Below are 22,672 nucleotides of genomic sequence, written 5' to 3'. Positions count from 1 at the left end.
ACACTATTTGTCTAGAGCCAACATTTGACAGTTTTGCTAAATGAAATCCTATCAACGTGTACTGATCAAATATGTTAGACACAAAACACGACGAGCAAACATCAAATTCTTTTTATTTTTTTAACCCGTTTGTTTATTTATTCCGGCTCATCAGCATTTTAGCTGTAACGGAGCCGGATTTAATCGTGCATATGTTATATGTTTATTGTATCTTCTTCTACTTCTTGAATGGCGTTAACGTTCCCTGTGGAACTTTTGCCATCTCAACGTATGCATTAACTAGCGTCATTTATTAATACTTAGTTGAGATTTCTTAAGCCAAATAACACGCCTTGAATGTATTCCGAGAGGCAAGCACTAGAATACGCGTGACCACAGTGCAAGTCGAAGGAAATTTCTCTGACGAAAAATCCCCCGGCCAGAACGGAAATCGAACCCGAACACCCGGCATGATAATGTGAGACGCTAACCACTCGGCCACGGGTGCACTGACGAGTTTATGGTATCTATAAATTGTAAATTACACCCTAGCCTATATACGTGTAAGAGTATTCCTATTGTTCTTCCACTGTTCAGCACACCGGCAGCGGAGACAATTGATATTATCATTGTTGTGTTATTTATAGCACAACAGCCCGAACTTATATTAGTTACTTTTATTATTATATGTTATGTTGTCAGTTACCGGTGGCTGACGCAGCCTGAGTGAAAACTCTATGTCAGTCACAGAAATGATCATATCAACTGTCTCCGCTGTCCGGTATAAATAAACATTGGAAGAACAGAAGGGATACTTTTTAACGCCTAAACGGCTTCAGTGTAATGTACAATTTATAGATACGATAAAACATGCACCGATTAAACTCCGGCTCTGTTACTAAAATACTAATAAACCCAAATAAATAATCAAAAGGGATAAAACATAACATTAAAACCAACATGCTTCATAGTAGTTTGGAAGTGTCATTGATCAATTGATTGATTTTTTTTATTATGAATTCTTTAATCCTCCGAGCTCATTCGTTTCTATTCCGGCTCAATATTTCACGTTGGTTTTTTTTTTTTTTTTTTTTTTTATCCAAAATATATATTTTTATTAAGGCTCATATGGCGTCAGCCTAACGGGGCCGGGAGTTCAATTTTTCTACAATGTTTGCTTACAACTATGTTAGTAATATGTAACCGATTACTCGCGGTTGGCTCGAGGTTAGTATTACAAGTGTTCTCATAATTGGTATGTTGCAGTCTTCGATGCTCTGTACGTGTGCCCGACACGGGATACCTGCTATTGGGATGCAGCTGACCGTTAATCAGCAACGCCCCCCTAGTCTGTACCCCATATCTAGCGTGGTGCGTCTTTCTCGACTCGAGGAATCCAGGATAGAATGGTCACTAGCCGGCGCAATCATCAGCTTGTGTAGAGTTGTCATAAGCGGTACAACCTTTGGCTCTTGTTGAATGATCAGTGGACTGCACAACCTTTGGCCCGTGTATCTGTAAAGTTGTTGGTTATTGTGTTAAATTTTGACTTTTTGGTTCACAAGACACATACCCCGAGCTTTTTTTTCGTACGCTTTTGTGTGATTATAGCCACCAAAAGTCCAGTCATTTCGGAGATGTTTTATCCTTTATCCGCAGAGCACACGTCTTACCTTTACCGCTGCCAGAATACCGAGGGGCCGAGATCTCGTTCTGCGTAATTAGGTTGGGCGATGCAGGGTTGGAGCAAACATTATAGCAGGCGAAATATGGGCGGCAGGGCCGCATAGCATAGGCACGGTATGTATAAAAGGGACAACGCAACCAAGGGATTGCTAAGATGGCCGCCTTTTTGTAGCCAGCATAGAAAATCATGAGCATAAAAATCATAACCTGAAATTAAAATTGAAATGCTCTGCATAATGCTTCAGCAGTTATTTTAATTGCAAATCGCCAAGAAAGCTTCCGGATGGGTATCCGAACATCGCTTGCCAAAAGAAAGTATCCAACTTAATCAAATATTAACATATATGACTCCAAACATTAAATACGTGAGCCCCCTAAGCGCGAGCCCTGTTTTATGCTGCCTACGCTCAATTTGCATTGGATGGGATAGGGTAGCCAGAGCCCCGAACGCAACGCATTGCAAGCGAAATCCACTGGAGTCGCTTTTTACGCGGGGGATACGTGCCGCGTAAACAAAAACCGCGTAAGAGAAAACCGCGTAAATTCCGAAATCCGCGTAAAAAACCGCGTAAATTCCAAAATCCGCGTAAAATAAAACTGCGTAAATTTTAAAATCCGTAACCGGGTGAATTCTAAAATCCGTATAAAAATCTAACAAACAGTGAGTTATTAATTAAAAATGCAACTCATATTTTAACAATTGATTAACTGAATTTTTTTGCATGCTGCAATCATGATATCTGTATTTCCTTTTATTTCTCAGCTACTAAACAGTGATACAATACAAACTTATTTCGTGAAAAGTCACATCAATTAGCACATTGAATTTGTACGCGTTTGATACGTGCTGCGTAAAAAAAACAGCGTAAATTCCGAAATCCGCGCAAAAAAAACCGCATTGACCTTCTTGTACGTACAAAAGCTTGACAAGTTCGGCTCATCAATGATGTTGTATTCCTTCTAATCTGTATATATTAGTCTAATAAGGAATCATCCGATGTTTTCCACTGTACAAAGACCGGGCTGCGAAAATGCCATTTCGGCAAATCGATTTTCTGTGATCGAATTATGTTTGGTATGGCTTGCAAACAGTCTTTGTAGATACTGGTAGATTTTCGATAGCGATGTGTTGGCATTCGATGCTTGTTTCGCAATAGTATGCATGTCTCTTACCGACAGCTCCAATTTTTTCGACCGTCGTTAGACAGTTGCCTACTTTTGTGGTTCCTTCAAAATTTCATCCAATCATGTGCGTGTACGTCGTCCTTACTTCATTGTAGAGATCAATCAATTTCATCTCTTTCTTTCTGGAAAAACTAGCTTTCGGCATTTTGAAGTCGTCTGCTTGAGTGAATCGACATAAAAGATGGAATCGAAGCAACACTCTCTGGGCGACTATAGAAACTGAATGCTTAAAATGTTTAAAACATTTGTTTTTGTCACATGATACAAACAAACGACCCAAATGGACTATGCAAAACGAACGTTGCCTTTTGAAGTTTGCATCTCTCAAGTGTATGTACTTCTCGAACAGCGAATTTGCTTGATTTGATAAACTACAGACACTCAGTTTCAATTTTGACATGTGTGTCGAACGCATATTGTTTAATCAATAGGTGTTACCGCAGCAAATGGTTATCAACATTTTGCCTAATCATCAAATGGTATGCGTAGAAATCCAGTGAGCAGAAGATATGAAGGCATATCCTTCAATGCAATCATGAATAACTGAGCCAAAGCGTTGTGTTCGTACCCGCTTTTGTAATCCGTGTTAGGAAAACACTTTTCGGGGTGCAAAAAAGTACACCAGGCTTGCATGAAACAACTTTAACTGCTTTTTTCATACTATAGTGGATTTATACTTGAACATTCTTTCGCCCCTAGTGTCTGCACGATTTTGCCAGATTTCTATGTTTTGGAGACCGTGTTAAGGAAACATTTTCTAGTTTGCACAAAAGCAAGCGAGTACAAGAGTACTCGCAATTTGCATTTATTTGCAAAGCCGATCTTGGTTCTGAAGTCTGTGTTGGGGAAACATATTTCAGTCGGAATAAAATTACCCCCGACCTGCATGTATTTGTAATGCCAATTTCCCTACGCTCCATGGATTAGAAGTCTGTGTTAGGGAAACACACTCAGTCGGAACAAAAATACCGCCAACTTTCACGTGTTTGCAATGCAGATATCCCCAAGGCTGCTTGGTTTAGATGGCTGTGTTAGGGAAACCGTAAATCGGGCCAATCAAAACGAGGTAGTTAGGGCGTTTAGATAACGCTTAACATTTCACAGTTATTGAATTGTTTATCTAATGAAAAATAACATTTTATTAATTGCGATAGAAGCGTAGAAATATTCCCTATCAATTGATGCAAACATCTTTTCGATCCAGTAAGAAATGTTCGAGTTATAAGCATTCGGAATCTTTCATTTTTAAACGGTTTTATTTAGCTTGCACTGTAATCTGTTTGTATGTTTGTATGTTTGTATGTTTGTATGTTTGTATGTTTGTATGTTTGTATGTTTGTATAATTGTATAATTGTATGTTTGTATGTTTGTATGTTTGTATGTTTGTATGTTTGTATGTTTGTATGTTTGTATGTTTGTATGTTTGTATGTTTGTATGTTTGTATGTTTGTATGTTTGTATGTTTGTATGTTTGTATGTTTGTATGTTTGTATGTTTGTATGTTTGTATGTTTGTATGTTTGTATGTTTGTATGTTTGTATGTTTGTGTGTTTGTATGTTTGTATGTTGGTATGTTTGTATGTTTGTATGTTTGTATGTTTGTATGTTTGTATCTTTGTAACATGTTTGTCTGTAGTGCTGACCCACATAAATAGAAATTTGACCCCCTTCCTGTTGACCGATTGATCTGAAATTTGGAACACACCTTTATCTCTGTAGTCATTATAAAACTGCGTATTTCATGATCTTGAAAATTCAAGACGGCGGCCGCTACAAAATGGCGGATCACATATTTTCTCAAAACCTCATCAATATGGGTTTACCAAAACCCCATCAATATGGGTATCAAATGAAAAGGCTTGACTAGTAGAATACGGTTATTCAATAAAAATGCAAATCCAAGATAGCTGCCACTACAAAATGGCGGACTACATATTCTCTCAAAACATCATTAATATGGGTATCAAATGAAAGGGCTTGACTAGTAGAATACGGTTATTTATGATAAATGTAAATCCAAAATGGCTTCCACTACAAAATGGCAGACTGCATATTTTCTCAAAGCCTCATTAATATGGGTATCAAATGAAAGGTCTTGACTAGTAGAACACGGTTATTTATGAGAAATGTAAATCCAAGATGACTGCCACTACAAAATGGCGGACTACAATTATGTCAAAACCCCGTTTATATGGGTATCAAATGAAAGGGCTTGACTAGTAGAATACGGTTATTTATGATAAATGTAAATCCAAAATGGCTTCCACTACAAAATGGCAGACTGCATATTTTCTCAAAGCCTCATTAATATGGGTATCAAATGAAAGGTCTTGACTAGTAGAACACGGTTATTTATGAGAAATGTAAATCCAAGATGGCTGCCACTACAAAATGGACTACATATTCTCTCAAAACTCTATCATGGGTATCAAATGAACGTTGGATTTCCATTATCCACAATTAGCGACTTAACATAACATAAAAATTTATTTTAACTTATTTTATTTCCTGTGTGTTCTGTGTTTAGGTTTTCATTTTACCCCCCATTTACCTCGGTTAGACGTAGTCCCACGTCAAAACGCAGACCCACGAATTTCTTATTGATGTGTGTTTTATTTTTCACGCGGGAGATACGTACCTCGTAAAAAAACCCGCGTTAATTGGAAAATCCGCGTAAAAAAACCGCGTTAATTGGAAAATCCGCGTAAAAAACCGCGGTAATTGGAAAATCCGCGTAAAAATACCTCGTAAAAAAACCGCACAAAAAAACCGCGTATAAAAAACCTGGGTGTATTTCAAACATTCCTTTCTCCTATCTTACGCTGTGTGATGCAAATAACCTTGTTTTAGACTAATATGCTATCCACCCGAGGATCACGAATCAATGAAATACTTCTGCTGCTTCTAGATAACCTTTCCGGGGCCACATTAATTGTGCTAAACAGTTAACTCTCATATTTTCTTTCATTCTAAAAATCTCGGTCTCCGGTGTAACGAAGGCTTTCGAAACTTTGATTTTACATTCCGGTATAGAAATGAAAGACGTAGTCCTACGTCAAAATATCCAATGTAATAAAAAAGCGAGTTAAATAAAATAACTTCGCATTGTTACATCAACAATGCGGTCATGTATTGGCCACCGCTCTAGCACTCGAAACATATTCAGAACATCGAAATTGTATCGATCATTACAGAGAATGCGACTATACAGCGTTGTTTATTTTTTCAGATGACATCCGAACAGTTTAATTTCACTATATATTATTTTTTCACGAATTTATGAAATTCATTGACTATTTTCGTCAATGAATTTCATAAATTCGTGAAAAAATAATATATAGTGAAATTAAACTGTTCGGATGTCATCTGAAAAAATAAACAATGCTGTATAAAAATCGTACTTCCGTGTTATTTCACAAAAGTTATCTGTTTTTTTTTTAACTTTCTGGTTCTTAGGAAAATTACTGAATATGTGTTCATTAAATAAGATTCACATTTCATTTTATCCTTCTCGTAAAACTTTTCAGAGCCACCCTACAGTCGGGCGCCCCAATTGGACAACACACATGCACGCGAGTCGAGTAGTCGGTTGTCGGTTGATATGTCACGGATCGCAGTTCCAACCCGTGCAACCTCACCGCGCTCGCTAGTGATTGTGCTTCCGCGCGCGGCCCGGCCTACGCCTCCAGCCGTCCACACGCAAAGCAGAGCCCCCCGAGGGGTAACTCATTTCGGTAAGCAAGCAAATGCATTCCGTCGGGCCGCGTTTATTTCATTGAAAGAATTCATTGGCGGTCGTTCAGTTCGCGTTTGTCAGCGAGACGGTATAGTTCGCGAAGTAGTGTTTTGTTTTGAAAAAAAAAGAAAAGATATTTGTTAGTTTTTTTTTGTGTGTGCGCGTTTTTGTTTTCTTTTGTTACAGGTGAGTGCTGTCTCTTTCCACCCAACAGAGCGTGGCGTAGATTTTCTTTCTGAACTTCATTTCGCGATGTTTCTGCGGGGGAGCTCGTGGGAGCCCTTTGTGCGGTTCGTTATGAAAAGATGACTCAGGAGGCTTTTGTTTTGGGAATCAGTGGCGACCGCGAATGGACTTTAAGTGAAGTGAATTTGTTGATTTGCGTTGATGATTTCAACGGAAAAGTGTCCAGTGTGCGGAGGGAACAAGTTTCACCGATTTTTCCTCCACAAGGAGGGTAATCTTTCGACGATTGTATTCACGATGCCATCGGTTCCAGTGGGTTGGCACGGTGTGAAATGCGAATTATTTCAGTTTTTTCAACCATTTGGGCAGCCAGGTGTTGTAATAGTGCGCGATAGCTCTTCCGCTGATTGTGGAATCAAAAGGTGACAGATATAGAAAACGTGAATATTTATGCAAAACAGTGCGCAAGCGGTGATTGAGGCGGAAAAGATTTGGGCGTCACATTAAGCAGCGAACCTCCCGACAGGATTATAAACAAGATCGTTTGTGTTCTTGAAACACCACCCATGCTCGGCCATGTCTCATAGAGTGTATTTTATTGAAGTGTCATTGTGAGAAGCGGAGAAAAAAATAATGTTGCATCATTACTAGGCGTTTAGGAGTGCTTTAATCGAAATCAATCAACTAATATGCGAGGCAAAAGTTCAGTGGAGGTGCAATTTGCAACCGGGATCGGGGCGTGGGTAAAAAATAGGAAAATAATTACAGACAAGCACACCAGTCAGCCAGATCGATGATCAGTGAGCATTGGATTATCGGTTTTGTTCCAGTTTTTTGCCTTGTTCGACAGCGCCCAGTAGCGAGCGGAGTGAATACAACTGCGGCGGTAACACAAAAAACAGGAACATTGAACTTATGTAATGCTGGAGGCATGACGCAAGCGATTAAATATTTGCCGCGACCAGTGTCATATACTTGTTTTTCTGGTAAGACCTTTGCAGTGGATTACCATTTCTCTGCGGCGAGATAAAAGAGCAATGGTCCCTGAATGTTTTATTGATTGGATTTTCAAACAAAACAAAAATTTCGAAGCAATATTCATACAATGGAAACAAACTACAACTTTTTTGGCGGGATTCGTAACTTGAAAAATATTTAGCTCAATTTTTGTGGATTGCAAAGGTATCAATTTCGTACTAGTATCACTTTATTACAAGAATAAAATTTTGAAGAATGAAGAAGGCACTTATTTGTTTCTGCATAACCTGTGTTTATTATAATGTACGAGTATATATCAGGGATTTTCTATACAGACCATCGCCACTTTTTTCTGCTTTTGAATAATTTATGAACATATTAATTGGTATATTTACTCGGACTCAATAAAAATGGATGTAATCACTTGGTTAATTATTTGAATAAATTATTATTGTAACATTTTGCTCTCAGTTCTAGATTGTTTTCAGATATTATACTTTGGTGCTCCCGTGGCCGAGTGGTTAGCGTCCCTCATTATAATGTCGGGAGTTCGGGTTCAATTCCCGTTCTGGCCGGGAGATTTTTCGTCAAAGAAATTTCTTCCGACTTGCACTGTGGTCACGCGTATTCTAGAGCTTGCCACTCCAGAATACATTCAAGGCGTATTGTTCGGCATAGAAATCTCAACAAAGTACAGGGAATCTTCGATATAACGTACTCTCGTTATAACGTACCCTCGACATAACGTCACTCGATATAACGTACATTATACCTCGATATAACGTACACATTATCGAAGTCCAAACAATTATTTGTTTTTATTTTTTTTCTGAAAGAACAATAAATTATCTGTATTTTGATACTAACGCTTGTGTTGTAACTTTAACCAATCCTGAAATACAACTGTTTTGTGATTCCGGATTCTAAATGCATCAAACTTCAATCAACAGAACGAAGGAAAACATCATGAGAAAAGTTGGCTTCGTCTTCTTATTGATTTTATTCATCAACCTTACTCAAACAGCAACACAATAAAGTAATTTAACCTACGTTTCAGAGTTCTTTATTATGCTTCGATATAACGTACAATTCGATACAACGTACAATTTTGAAAGTAAAATGTACGTTATATCGAAGTTACCCTGTACTACTAAATTGACGTAATATCTACGTTGAGAAGGCAAAAGTTCCACTTGGAACGTTAGTGTCATTGGCAAAGTGAGCATATTGATTTGTTTAACATCCTCTGTCTATAGCTAGTTCTCCATCGCAATATATTGTTCGATATCAGTGATGTGAGACCTCCGAACATTTATTTATTTGTTTACTTACTCAAACTGATTGAATTGGAACTAAAAATGCGACTGTTTGGTACTAAAGATTGTGTGCTTTGATCTTGGTTCTCTGGTGTAATCCCTTTTGGGTTGTGTCTGCGATACGCAGTGTTGCCACATTTCCATCTGTACAGGAAGAGATACATTTTTGTTCTCATCTGTACCTTTTCTTCCAAAAATCTTCACCAAAAATCTGAACCATCAAAAATATCCGTTACAGAGAAAAAATCAGTTTTATAAGCATGAATGAAATACTCATCTATTTTCTACAAAATATGTAACATTCTACAAATACTACATTTGCTATAAATGTACTTTAACTTTAGCAATGCTCGAATTGCTCGTACTATCGATGATAATAAGCACTTATTTTGTAATGTTTCGTAATCCAAGAGAACATTGAACTCATTTTCTACAGGTCAAAAATATTTCTTCTCTGTTTTTGAAGCAATGAAAACGCAAAATGGCGCTAAACCGCTAGAATGAAGACAGCCAGAATTAGGTTATACAGTCCACTCTCCCTAACTCGATGTTCTGTATCTCGATATTTTCCCTAACTCGATGGATTTCATGATACCTTCGATTTTACAAGCATTCTTCTCTCCATAACACGATACCTCCCTAACTCGATGCCTCTCTTACTCGATGTGTTTTGATTCATTTTTCCATGGATTTTCACCTCCCTAACTCGATTGATTTTCGCGTACATGTTTTTGTGCGTTATTACCTCAGATTTCAATTGCCCTTGAAAGTGAAGACGGAGTGTTCGTGTCATCAAACAATTTCTTTTCAACTATGGAAAACCACGAGAAACCTTTCAAGCGAACAATCAAAACGCTAACCATTGCGCAAGGTTTGAGCATCATCGAGCAGGTCGAAAAATATGGACGGAAGGGGTCTGAAGCTGCAAATAATTTCAGTATTGCACAAAGTGCGGTATCAACACTACTCAAACTAAAGTAAAAATGGAATCGGAATGGAAAATTGTATCTAGACCAAAAGCATATAAGGTTGGTCAGAATCGAGAAGCTGGAGCGGTCAATGAATTTTTGTCTTGTCAAGCTAGACAAAATAATTTACCCCTCTTCTATTCTTCGGGATATGGCTTGAGAATTTGTCCAGAAACTGGGAAATCCTAACTTTAAAGCACAACCAACATGGACGGGAGTGATATTCCGCTGGCATAATTAATGTGTCGTGAGCGATGTCGACGGTACAATACCGTTCGATTGCTCAATGTCTTTTAATAATTAGTGCAAAAAGGACCAAAACGTGATTTGCTGTGATCTGATGCCAGATACCGATATACTAGAAAGTGTTGAAAAACCTGAGAAAAACGCTGAAGATAGTAGTTCTATTGAGATGTTAATTCGAACGTTTAATCAAACCTGAAGAATATGTCCGGAATATTGAAATCAACTGAAAATGTTCCTGTGAAACTATTCGAACATTTCTTTGTGATTGAACAGTTCCTGCGTGATCGTTACAATTCAGTTTGAGTAACATACTTAATCAATATTTTCTTTGTTAATCTAGTGCCTCGTGCAAGTCGGACTCGATTATATACAAACTCGATTATATATGATTCGATTATGTAAAATTTAGGACTCGATTGTATACAGTTTGAAAAAAAAAGTTTTTTTTTATAATTCAAATATGAATAATTTCAAGAAAAAAATTAACCTTTCAGCATTGAGGTGATATTTAAGTGGCTTTTATAAGTACAGTGGATTGTTTATATCGATATTGCAGCGAAATTAAGAGAGATAGAAGTTGGGCGTCAAAGAACAAATTGTAGAGAGGTTAGAGAGCTTTAATTTAATTGATAGAAACAATCAAGTTTAGTATGAATTTTTAGGATAAAATTAATAATTACAAAAAAAAACTTTTAAATTTTCCACTTCAAAAATGTTATTTTAATCCACTAATTTAGATGTTCCACTACTATATCCTGTACTAAATGTTCTCATCTTTCAAATGAAAGCAACACAATCGGATTACGTAGCATACTTTTCAATGTAGAGTCAGTTTGAGCCAACAGAATCCGAAACAAAGAAAAAGTTCAATAAGTCTGTCATCGTTGAAATTCTAACATATGCGTAGAAGGATTTTTTTCGTGAAATATAACCGTCTATCACCTCCTGAAAGATTCTGGAAAAAAAAATTTTTTTATATGAGAAAGGTGTTTTTTCACTTTAAGGGAATTAATCAAAAATTCAAATTCATACCATAATTGGGACACTTACCCTAATATATGACAATTTAAGACATAAAAAAATTAGGAAAAAATGTTCTGTATCTCGATACCTCCCTAACTCGATGGTCCCTTTGGATATCGAGTTAGGGAGAGTTGACTGTATTATCAAATTGTCAACGTTGTGAAACCTTTCATTTGACACTACCAAAAATTCGTTAGGAAGCATCGTTCTTGAGATACAAAGGGGGGTAGGTTCAGCACCACCGATTGGGTTAGGACCTAGGATGGACTTTTGGAAGGGGAAGGGGAGCTCTCTGATGAAAGCGAGAAGTATTCAGAGTAATAGAAACACAAGAAATAGTATATAGCTTCCCACAATACGATGAAATTCTCAATCAATACAACTTATTGATCGTGTGACGTGACAACGCTTCGTGGAGACTGCTTTTTTCACACAGAGCGCGTTGTCACGTCACCAAAATACATGCCGATTTTTTCAAAGTTTGCGAATTTCCTGAAAAACCTTATATACAGGAATCCACGTTCATCTTTTGTTGACAAATCATAGAACAAAGTTTATCACAAATGTCACAAAAGTATTGGGTTGACAACAAGCGAATTCAACTGTAAAATATTCTCCAACCGAAGATTCTTGGAGGATTTTTTTATCTCAATTTTTTAGTGAGTCAAAACGTTGTCACGTCACGCTGGAACGGGTCCATTATTCTAATAGTTTTTTTTTCTGCTGCCATCTCAGCATAAATATTATCGCCGTTTTTCAAATGAGCTTCAAATTCAGTAACATTGTACATTGAAACAACGTAAGATTCCTCGCAGATATGGGTGTGAGTGGTTAGAAAAAAATCTTTCAACTATTCATGTAGTATCATAAATTCAGGGTTCTCAACCTGGAACAAACAATCCAGTCTGTTGATCAGAGGGAAAACATATTTCAAAAAAACAGACAACACAGACTGTTTTTTCTCATCTGTACTATTTCTTTCAATTTTTTAGTGCACCCGTGGCCGAGTGGTTAGCGTCTCACATTATCATGCCGGGTGTTCGGGTTCGATTCCCGTTCTGGCCGGGGGATTTTTCGTCAAAGAAATTTCCTTCGACTTGCACTGTGGTCATGCGTATTCAAGAGCTTGCCCCTCGGAATACATTCAAGGCGTGTTATTTGGCTTAAGAAATCACGACCAAGTATTAATAAATGACGCTAGTTAATGCATACGTTGAGACGGCAAAAGTTCCACAAGGGAACGTTAACGCCATTCAAGAAGAAGAACTATTTCTTTCAATAATCTGTATCGCAATCTGTACCATTCAAAGCATTTGTCGCATAGAAAAATCTGTTCATGCTTAACCTTGACTGCATCTGCTATTAGAAGTCTCGAGAAGCTCTATGCTGCTTGATCAAATGTTCAAAAATTAACATTGACGTTGCTTTGTCTATTTAGATGCATATTTTTGTTATTGTTATAGTCAGGAAAAAAAATCACTCGACAGTTGCCGAGTACTGAGGCAGAATGTGACCGAATCATAATTTTTTGACGTAGAACTACGTATTTCATTAAGGGTGCCAAATCAGAAAACAGGTCACGTTTTTATGAAATAAAGTTAACGTTAATAACTATTTTTGCCGCGAACGGATTTTGGCGATTCACATACTAAACGAATCGGAAATTCCGTAAGATTTGTTTAATATGCTATACATTAGAATCCCCTGGTTTGTAAATAGTTAAATGGTTAAATGTTATAAGTTATTTGGGTTCGCGTGCCAGTGGCAAAAGTGCCTTCAGCTAGGATTGCATTAGCGCTATGAAGCATTGCTACTGTTTTCGAGGTTGTTATTAACAAAAAAGAGTTTATTTCGCTTGTTTAGTCACCGAGAAAGTAAATGTAAATGTTTCGCTTGCCAGTAGCAAAACTTCCTCCACTAAGGGTGATAGCTGCGCTTCTCTCAAGCATGAGGAAAAAATACAATTTTTTTCGAGGCCAGTAATATTAACAGAAGCGTTTCTTTTGAGAATAGCGCAAAATGATGAGAAGTGTTTTATATTCCTAGTAGTTTCAAGCCACCAATGTATGGCTCTGTATGCATGCTATGGCGAACGCTTGTTTGGCGCTTGGTTTACGTTGTACGAACGATGCCTATAGGTGCGATTCCTTTAAGGCAATACTAGATAACATGTAGCATGATATTTGATACTTGCAAGTGTTGTCATTGTTGTTATTTCCATGCGGTGCCAAAGATATATTGATGTAGTTATGAGATGTGGAATAATGGTGCTGGTGCAACATGTATATAATCGAGTCTAGCCGAGTCTTTGTCAATTGCGTAAAAGGCAAAAAAAAAAGAAAAGCGTTCGAGGTAAATTTTCATTGCATTGACATGAAATAAATTGCGGCTTACGTTCAGCTAGTGTATTGTTTTGCGAGGGCAAGAATGAATCATCAATCAATTATCGTCAACAAATTCTGCAATGAAAAAAACATTTCAGAGATTATTCTACTAAGCAGTTGTTTCTAAAATTTCTAAATTTTTTTTAAAAACAGCATTATAGAATAATATCCGAAGGTATGAATAAGCGACTTATATAGAATAACAGCGTAGTTCTACGTCAACAATGCGGTCGTATCTTGGACACAACCTCCTATAATTTTTATAGGCAACCAATTTTTGTTCAACATAGATTTGTTTACCGAGCAATTTCATACTCGGGCATGGTTTTCATTTCCCATCATAAAAACCTAAAACGCTTCCAATATTTCTTTGATGTTTGTTAGATCGGGAATGTTTCTGGGATTTAACATTGCAGAAGCCTTGAGGGTCCAATCAACGAAATCAAATATCTACCTCTCCAATTTCACCAACTCCTTGTGGTATTTATTTATCACTCCAGAACATCTGTACTTATCTGTACTTTTGCACAATAATCTGTAATCAGTACTGTACAGAATCTGTACCTGAAAAATCGAATAAAAGGTGTACCTTTCCAGATAAGTATGTACGTGGGACAACACTGGTGATACGTCGTTCTATATCTGTCTTTAAAAAAAAAAATGTTGCAATTGTCTCTTTCTACAATTACTTTTTCATCATTCTTTGCTTCTGCGCGTCAATCCAAGATCTGCATTCTGGTGTTGATGTATTTAATTTGTACTACACTGTTACTTTAGTCGCCCGCTCCCCCATACCAAATAGCTCTTATGAACTCCTTGCAACTATCTCAGCTCGAACATTACAGCAAAAAAAATATATATACATACAGCCATTCTATTCCATGCCGATAAAGTGATTCTCAGATTTTTGTGAAACTTGGTAGTTTTGTTTCTTATCGCTAAACCTTTTTTTCATTTCCATTTTAGGGTGGCCCAAAAAATCAACTTTTTCCCCATTTTTCCAAAAATGGCTTTTTTGAAAATTCATAACTTTCGGACTACAAGACTGATTCAGATGATCGACATATCAAATGAAAGCCATTGAGCTAGAATTATTTGGAAAAATATTATACTTCCGAAAAAAATGTAGTTATTGATTGTATTTTTTTATAGCTTTCATGGTTTCGAGACCAATTTTTATAATGTTATTTACAATATTATGAAACTTGGACTTTTTGTTTTTAAATATTTTTTATTGAAAGCTGAGGTTTACATTTTACATAACATATCCCAAAATCAGAGAGGGTATCGTGAACAAAAATGATTAGCTGCATGTCGCAAAGCACAAATTTTATGCCAATTCGTCTTTGAACTACAGGGTTTTCCATTTCGGGCTTCCGAAAGTATACAGCCCTGCGCTGACAACCGTTTGACATAGCTGTCAACCAAAGCGTCATATCGTTAGTTGAATGTCTGCCATTTTACAATATGGATCGTTTTAGCATCGCACAACGTGTTAATTTTGTTAAATTATACTATAAAAATGATGAAAAACAGGCAAATGTTTTTCGAGCATTACGGACGGATTTTGGTCGTCATGGACACACAGAGCACACAATCGCTAATGTAGTGCGTAAATTCGAACAAACTGGATCCGTAGCGGATATTGTGAAACCTGTGCATCATCGTAATGTGCGATCGGCCGGAAATATTGCTGCTGTTGCTGCCAGTGTGGAGGATTACCCGAATGTTTCGATTCCACGGCGTGCTCTGCAATTGGGCTTGTCAAACACATCATTGTGGCGAATTTTGCATTTGGACTTGCACCTACATCCATATAAAGTCCAACTGGTACAAACATTAGGGCGTGGTGACCATGTAATGCGTCGGGCATACGTCGATTGGGTGAACGAACAACAGCAGCAAAATGCTGAATTTTCGCATCAAATTTTCTTCAGCGATGAGGCACATTTCGAGTTCGGTGGCTATGTGAACACCCAAAATTTCCGTATATGGGGCTCAGAAAATCCACACGTGATTGTAGCTAATTTCCATCAATATTTTTCGTTTGAAAAGCGAAAAATGAAACACGAACCTCAACGTCGCCTATGTCGAATTGCGTGGCAAGGTTTTCACATTATCGCAACTCGATTTGAGTTCGGTCGAACGGATTACAGAATGCAAAATTGCGATCCGTTCGGGTAATTCTGACTCGATCGTATTTCAGGAAACAGGTGAGTGGATCAGTGGACGGATCTGGAATTTCCGAGGCAATTACACTATCGATTTCCTCAGGGTGTATATTGTCGACTAACCAAACTAAGAATGGGTAGAAGTGATAATTCTTGCTTTTGTCATTTAATCAAATAAATCCAGTAACGTGTGGGACCGAGTACGTGTAATGTTGTAATGGTGAAAAGTGCTAGATTTGTTCTCAATCGCAAAATATTAGCTCCGTATTTTTTATTACAGATCGGACTCGATTGTCCAGAATTCGATTAGCCGGAATTTTAGACTCGATTATCCGGAGTATTTCAGTTTCGTTTTTTTTTTGTTTTTTGATCAGAAATTTTGAATAATTTGTTAATATGCTCTAATTAGCATCTTTATATGTTACGATATTATCGCAGAATAGATTTAATAAAAAAAAAATATTTATTCCGGTTTGAAAATAAATCCATGAGTAACGATGTGCACTAGAGTGTGAATGAATATGGTCATCTCAAAATTACGGATGAGGTTCCCTTAAAAATGTTGATTACCTCGAAAAAATACACCATATAACATTTCAGCTTAGTCGGACTTTATTTTCTATTGTCGCAAAGAAGCCAAAGTTTGAGTCTTCCGAAAACCGTAGGGGGGCGGGGATAGGAGTGCAATAAATCGGGATTTTTTTTGTTGATGAATTGTCTTCAAATTGCATCAAACGTCGAGATCTACTGTCATCTCGATTTTTTTTTGTCATCTAATTCCTGAAATTCGATTTTTTGATAATATCTCTTGGGTGGTTTTATGGTTTATGGTATAATCTTTTGCTTGTGGTTGGACTTGACCATTTGAATAATGTTTTGGTCCAAAATCTGTAACAAGGTGATTAATATTTTCCTCCCAGGGGCGCTAGTCAATTTCTGGCTACGACACTGCAATATACAAATAAATCAGTGCCAATCATAGTTATTTTCCGTTACATATAGTTATTTTCCGTTACATAGTTATTTTCCCTTTCCGTATTATAGTTTTTGAGTTATAAGTGTTTTTTTAAGTTAAGAACAAACTTTAGCCCTTTCCAAAAAGTTGTCTAAATTCGGTTTTGGAAATTTCAAGTATGCAATGTTGTTTGTTTTGATCAATGTTTTTACACCGACAACGTTCCACTGCAATCTGAGATGGTGCTGCCAACTCCTAAGACGAGATGTCATGAAATTTGTCCATGGAAAATATGTACGTTATAACGAGGATACGATATATCGAAGTTAACCTGTACAATGCTTGACACTACACTACAACGTGACAAATATATTTTGTCACAGGCTAAACACTCAATATTTTTAAGGAAGAAGTAAGTAAAACAATTTTCGGTTTTCAGTATTTTATTGAGTTATATATGTTCATTTTTTATAGTCGGTATTTAGATGTTACACCACCTGTTACCGACCATACAAGTCTAAACTGTTTGACAGAATCATCAAACGCTGCGCGCACCTGGCCCATCGGTATATCATCTCATATTTTGCATAAAACATTCTCAAATTGAAGGTAGCTTCGAATTTTGTAGTCGTTAAACTTTGAAAGCATGTACGACCAAACAAAATAATCCAGTGGGTTAAGGTCAGGAAAAGATTGAGGCCATTCATCCTTGGTAATAAAATCAGTAAAATTTTCCTGGCACCATTGCTGTACCACCTTTACTGTATGGGAAAGAGTACCTTGTTGAAAATAATAATGTTCATCTACGAATAACTCTCTTGAGCGAGGTAATACGTTTTGCTTCAAAACTGTGTCAAGCTAATAAGCAGCATTGATTTTCACACCTTTATCGATTAAAATAAGTGGAAATTTTCCTTTTTCAGATACTGCTCCCCAAACCATGACTGATGATTTACATTGATTCCGCGACAAATTCTGCTTATGCGCACGTACATCCTCAATACTTGCACTCTACACACGATCATTTTAGCGAGTGAAAGACTGCTCCAAAACAAACAACTTTTCATCCGAAAAAAAAAGTTTCAACATTTGCGCGCCAACCGAGCAACTCTCGCGATCTTTGATGATCTTTGAATATCTAAAATACATATTTTTTATTTTATTTTTTAATTTTTTCACATAAAATAGAAGTCATGTGGAGAATTTAAAAAATCAGTCCAAGATGGTACTACTATTTTTGACAAACTTTATAGAACATCGAATTTTTATGAATTTTCGAAACATCGAATTTTCGTGTGTTAACAATGAATTTTCAACAACTTTCCCAAAAACATCATTATGATGAAAATATATGTTTAGGAGATTTCATGAAAAGGATTATTTACATAGAAAATAAAAAAATCAAAAATAGAAAAACATCACAAGCATGCAGATACGTGCATTCCGCAGAGCCTGGGGGACTAGAAGCCCGTAGGTAGGTGAATATTCTGGCTAGGTTCGCCTAATTAAGAAGTGAGACAAGTCTGAAAAAAAAACAATCATAAAAATTCGATGTTTCACAAGGTTTGTCAAAATTAGTTTTACCATCTTGGACTCATTTTTGAAATTTTCTACATGACTTCTACTTTATATGAAAAAATTAAAAAATATGTATTTTAGATATTGCAAATATAAATGTTTTTTTTGTAAATAAAAAGAGTGCATTTTTTTCTCTGTGTATACTTGTTTTTGTTTTAACATCAACACTCTATAACTTTTTTAAGACACTTTTTCGGTATGACTCATAGTTTTTGAGATATAAATTATCAAAGATTTCTCTTACTAAAATCGATACGCCCTCTTCAAAAGTAACACTTGAGTCAAAAAATTCCCAATTGCTGTGGAAAACTCATATTTCCTCCACCCCCACACGGAATACAAACTTTCATTCGAATCAAAAATTCAAGTTTTCAAAATCTGTATTTTTAGTTACATTTCATTTGGAATTGCACAATAGCAACCATCAGTCACATAAATTCAACATGCAAGAGATGTTATGGTTTTCGTGTGATATTCAATATGAGGGGCTTAGAATGAAAGGGGTGTAAGTGATTTGATCAATTTTTCTACATCATCTTTCTCTTTTGGTCATAACATAGTCATAACAATACATTCACAGCTGTATTTGACAATGCGGAAGATAGGTCAGAACCCCACCTATCGAATTCTATAGCAAACTAAAATTGGAACGTTTTTGCAGTTGAGTTATTAACTGAAGAAAAAGTTGATGAAGAGAAATCGATCAAGTCACTTACACCCCTTGCATTCTAAGCCCCTCATGTATAATGAAAAAGTGTCCGGATTAAAAACCCGTCCGAGCATTACTGTATTTTTGAGGAATTATCTGCTTTGTATTAAATAATGAATTATTTCTTTAGAATTGGAAACCATGTTTGAAAAAAAATACTTAAATTCAATAGCACTGGAAGGAGAGCAAGAAATGTCGAACGGAAGCCAATTGAATTTTTATTTATGCAACTTCGAAGGACCTAGTAACAACACTAACTCTACCGAAGGTTACAATTCTATTGCTTCCGATATTGGATGTATTTCGATTTGACTTCCTAGTGAATGGGGGAGGAAACATTAGTATGAGAAAAATAAATGTATATCAACATTTAAAACAAAGTAAATGTCGAGCTATGATAAATTCACTCAGAATTCAGAAACTATTAAGAGGATTCCTAAGTTAAGCTTTTTAAGTGCCATATTAAGTATGTATCTTTGGAATTTATTTAGTTGTTTGTTTTTTACGAATCACTCCCACACTTGGATCTGGGTTCATGTTCGCCAAACTGTTTTTTACGCTTCCACACTAACCCGTTCATTATGACTGCGCACATCGTTCAGCATCGCGTAGTTCATACCGCTGCTTTCGTGTATATGTAAGTGAGGAACACAAACACAGAGTCCATCAAAATTATGCCATTCCGCTCCGTATGCCATCGAAAAAAAAAAGAAACAAGCGTGATCACCCACCTTTACCAGTAGACCCACTCAAAATAACACCGTGCCGCGAATGTCGGCGTAAGTGACCACTACCACACCACAAACAATGGTGGCTCCCATGCAGATCTTTCCGGCCACTTGGTTTTATTGCTACCAAAAGATAAGCGCTCCGTCCCCGGTGGCCGATGATGTGGGATTCTGGAATGTCTGTCTGCGCCGCGCCGAACGCGCCAAATTGGGTCAAAAACGTGAACTACTAATTAGTGAGTGCTTCTATGATCTCACTGAAAAGGAAAGTGCTTACGTTTAGTTATTGCTGCTCGATTAACACGCGTTGGTGTTAGGTTCGTCGCTTCAGCCTTCTCGCAGACGTCAACTGTCGAGATTGATTCATGCTGACCATACACGGAGTACACGTGGTTCCAGCATAGTGGACTGAGAAGAAGAAAAGCTCAATATATCGGCACAGTCTGATTGGAATAAGAGACCTTTTTTAGCCGCCCACGGCACTCTTTTTGCGAAAGGAGAAGTGAATCGGTTAGCTGGGACTTATGTTGGCTCAAATGTGTTATTTGAGCAGATCAATTAACGCCGATTATGCAATTCATACTTTTGTTGTTTTGCTTTATTTCAGTCATGTATTGAACTGTCTAAACGTGATACAAAACGTTATTCCAGTTCCATGATATTTTTTTGACTTCGCCGGAATATGTCTATGATACAAAACTTTTTCTTTTTCTTAAATTAATGCTCTTGCATTGCATTTATACGAAATGAAAATCAACAATAAAATTTTTCTGGGCATTTAAAACTTGATATTCAAAATCAGAATTCATAATCATAAAGTCGTCCATTCTCGATGCACCAGGTGTGCGAGTTGATGTTGTCCGGTTGATGTTTTAAATATTGCTACCAGAATTTTGTCTTTCAGAATTTTCACTCTGTCTACTTTACAAATGACGAATTTCATGCCAACTCGACTGGCCGTTGGCAGCACCATCTCAGATAGCAGTGAAACGTTGTGGGTGCAAGGACATGGGTCATTTAAGCAACTTTGCATACTTGAAATATTCGAAAAAAAATTAGACTACTTTTGGAAAAAGCCAAGTTTTTGAATTTTTTACAAAAATTTATAACCTAAAAACTATGATACCTACAAAACTCATGTCAAAGGATGAAATGTAGGAAATTGTTTAAATTTCTACAAAAAAATATCAAAAAAATTTCAAAAAAAAAACAGATATAAATTGCCCTTAATGTTTCCAACGAAAAGTTCTCCGAACATCTATTTTTTAATGTTTTTCTTCAAAAATATGCTATTAATGTTCAATTCGTTACATTTTCATTTATGAATTATCGCATTTTAAATGCTCTGCTAAAAGTTCTCTATTTAGAACCATGTCAAGAACATGTCAAACGTGAGAATTTACATACAACAATGTAACGAGCAAAATATTTTTTTTTCAGGAGTCTTCATACAAAAATGACTTATATTCCAAAAACTATAAAAGATAGAAAGTTGATGTCTTCGATAAAAGTTTATATTTTAATAAGATCTAAAACTTTGTTGAATACGCTATATAAAGTGATATCTTGACTTTAAACAAAATTAAGATTAGTTGTATTTTTTATTCAAAGAAAACATGAAAAAGTTGTTGTTCGAAAAACTTTTTCCCTGTAAAAGTGCCCATCTTCTAGTGTATGGACGACTTGTTGGAAATTGTAAGAGCTTCTTCTTGAATGGCGTTAACGTTCCCTGTGGAACTTTTGCCGTCTCAACGTATGCATTAACTAGCGTCATTCATTAATACTTAGTTGAGATTTCTTAAGCCAAATAACACGCCTTGAATGTATTCCGAGGGGCAAGCACTAGAATACGCGTGACCACAGTGCAAGTCGAAGGTAATTTCTCTAACGAAAAAAACCCCAGAACGGGAATCGAACCCGAACACCCAGCATGATAATGTGAGACGCTAACCACTGGGCCACGGGTGCACGAATTGTGAGAGCTATTCATATATTAGGCTGTCAAAAAGGTCCTGCGGTATTTTTTTGAATTTTCATTTGTTCATAAAATTAGTTATAATCATCTGTTTTAAGTCAAATATGCGCAGTTTTGTTCGATGACTTGTTCCCAACGAGATGCCAACTTCATAATACCCCTGTTATAGAAGCTCGCTTCCTTATTGACAAAAAACTCGGATAGCCAATTTTCACAGGCCTCTTTTGTGGCTAACTTCTGACTACTTAGCTCGTTCGCCATGGACAAAAACAGGTGGTAGTCACTTGGTGCAAGGTCCGGACTATACGGCGGATGCAAAAGAACCTCCCATCCGAGCTCCCGGAGCTTCTGGCGCGTCACCAAAGAAGTGTGTGGCCTGGCGTTGTCCTGATGGAAGACAATGCGGCCTCTGTTTATCAAAGATGGCCTCTTCTTCATGAGTGCTACCTTCAAGCAGTCCAGTGGCACCCATACATCGAGCTTCTTTGTGAATCCAAGCTTCTTCAAATGGTTAATAACGGTTTGATGACTTATCCCCAGCTCTTGGCCAATGCTACGGCTGCTACTATGCCGGTCTTTCTCGGCTAATTCAGCGCAATTTTCGACGACAGGCCTTCCGGAGCGTGGCGCATCTTCGACGACCTCTACACCAGAACGAAAACGTTGAAACCATCATTGTGCGGTGGAAATGGAAACTGTATCGGGTCCATAAACTGCATAAATTTTATTGGCAGCTTGAGATGCATTTTTGCCTTTGTCATAGTAGTACTGTAAGATATGTTGGATTTTCTCTTTATTTTGCTCCATATTTGCGACACTATAACTCACGAACGACTTAACCAAACAAAACACTGTCAAGGACTATATT

At 36.9% G+C, this 22,672-nt stretch overlaps 1 protein-coding gene across 4 annotated transcripts in view; it reads left to right on the top strand.

Moving 5' to 3' along the window:
- Positions 1-6,623: 6,623 nt before the first annotated feature.
- LOC129771708 (filamin-A) overlaps positions 6,624-22,672 on the top strand; it is a 161,421-nt gene continuing 145,372 nt past the window's right edge. For 2 of the 4 annotated variants that reach the window (XM_055775643.1, XM_055775654.1), the window contains exon 1: positions 6,624-6,773. The gene's annotated coding sequence lies outside the window, so the exon portion shown is untranslated. Of the gene's footprint in view, positions 6,774-7,176; positions 7,196-7,738; positions 7,760-22,672 lie in introns of those variants that run through there. The other 2 variants (XM_055775647.1, XM_055775648.1) reach the window with 2 other exon arrangements.

The sequence above is a fragment of the Toxorhynchites rutilus genome, chromosome 2 (genome assembly GCF_029784135.1).
Source record: "Toxorhynchites rutilus septentrionalis strain SRP chromosome 2, ASM2978413v1, whole genome shotgun sequence".
NCBI classification, from domain to species: Eukaryota; Metazoa; Arthropoda; class Insecta; order Diptera; family Culicidae; genus Toxorhynchites; species Toxorhynchites rutilus.
This window is presented reverse-complemented; position numbering and strand designations above follow the sequence as displayed.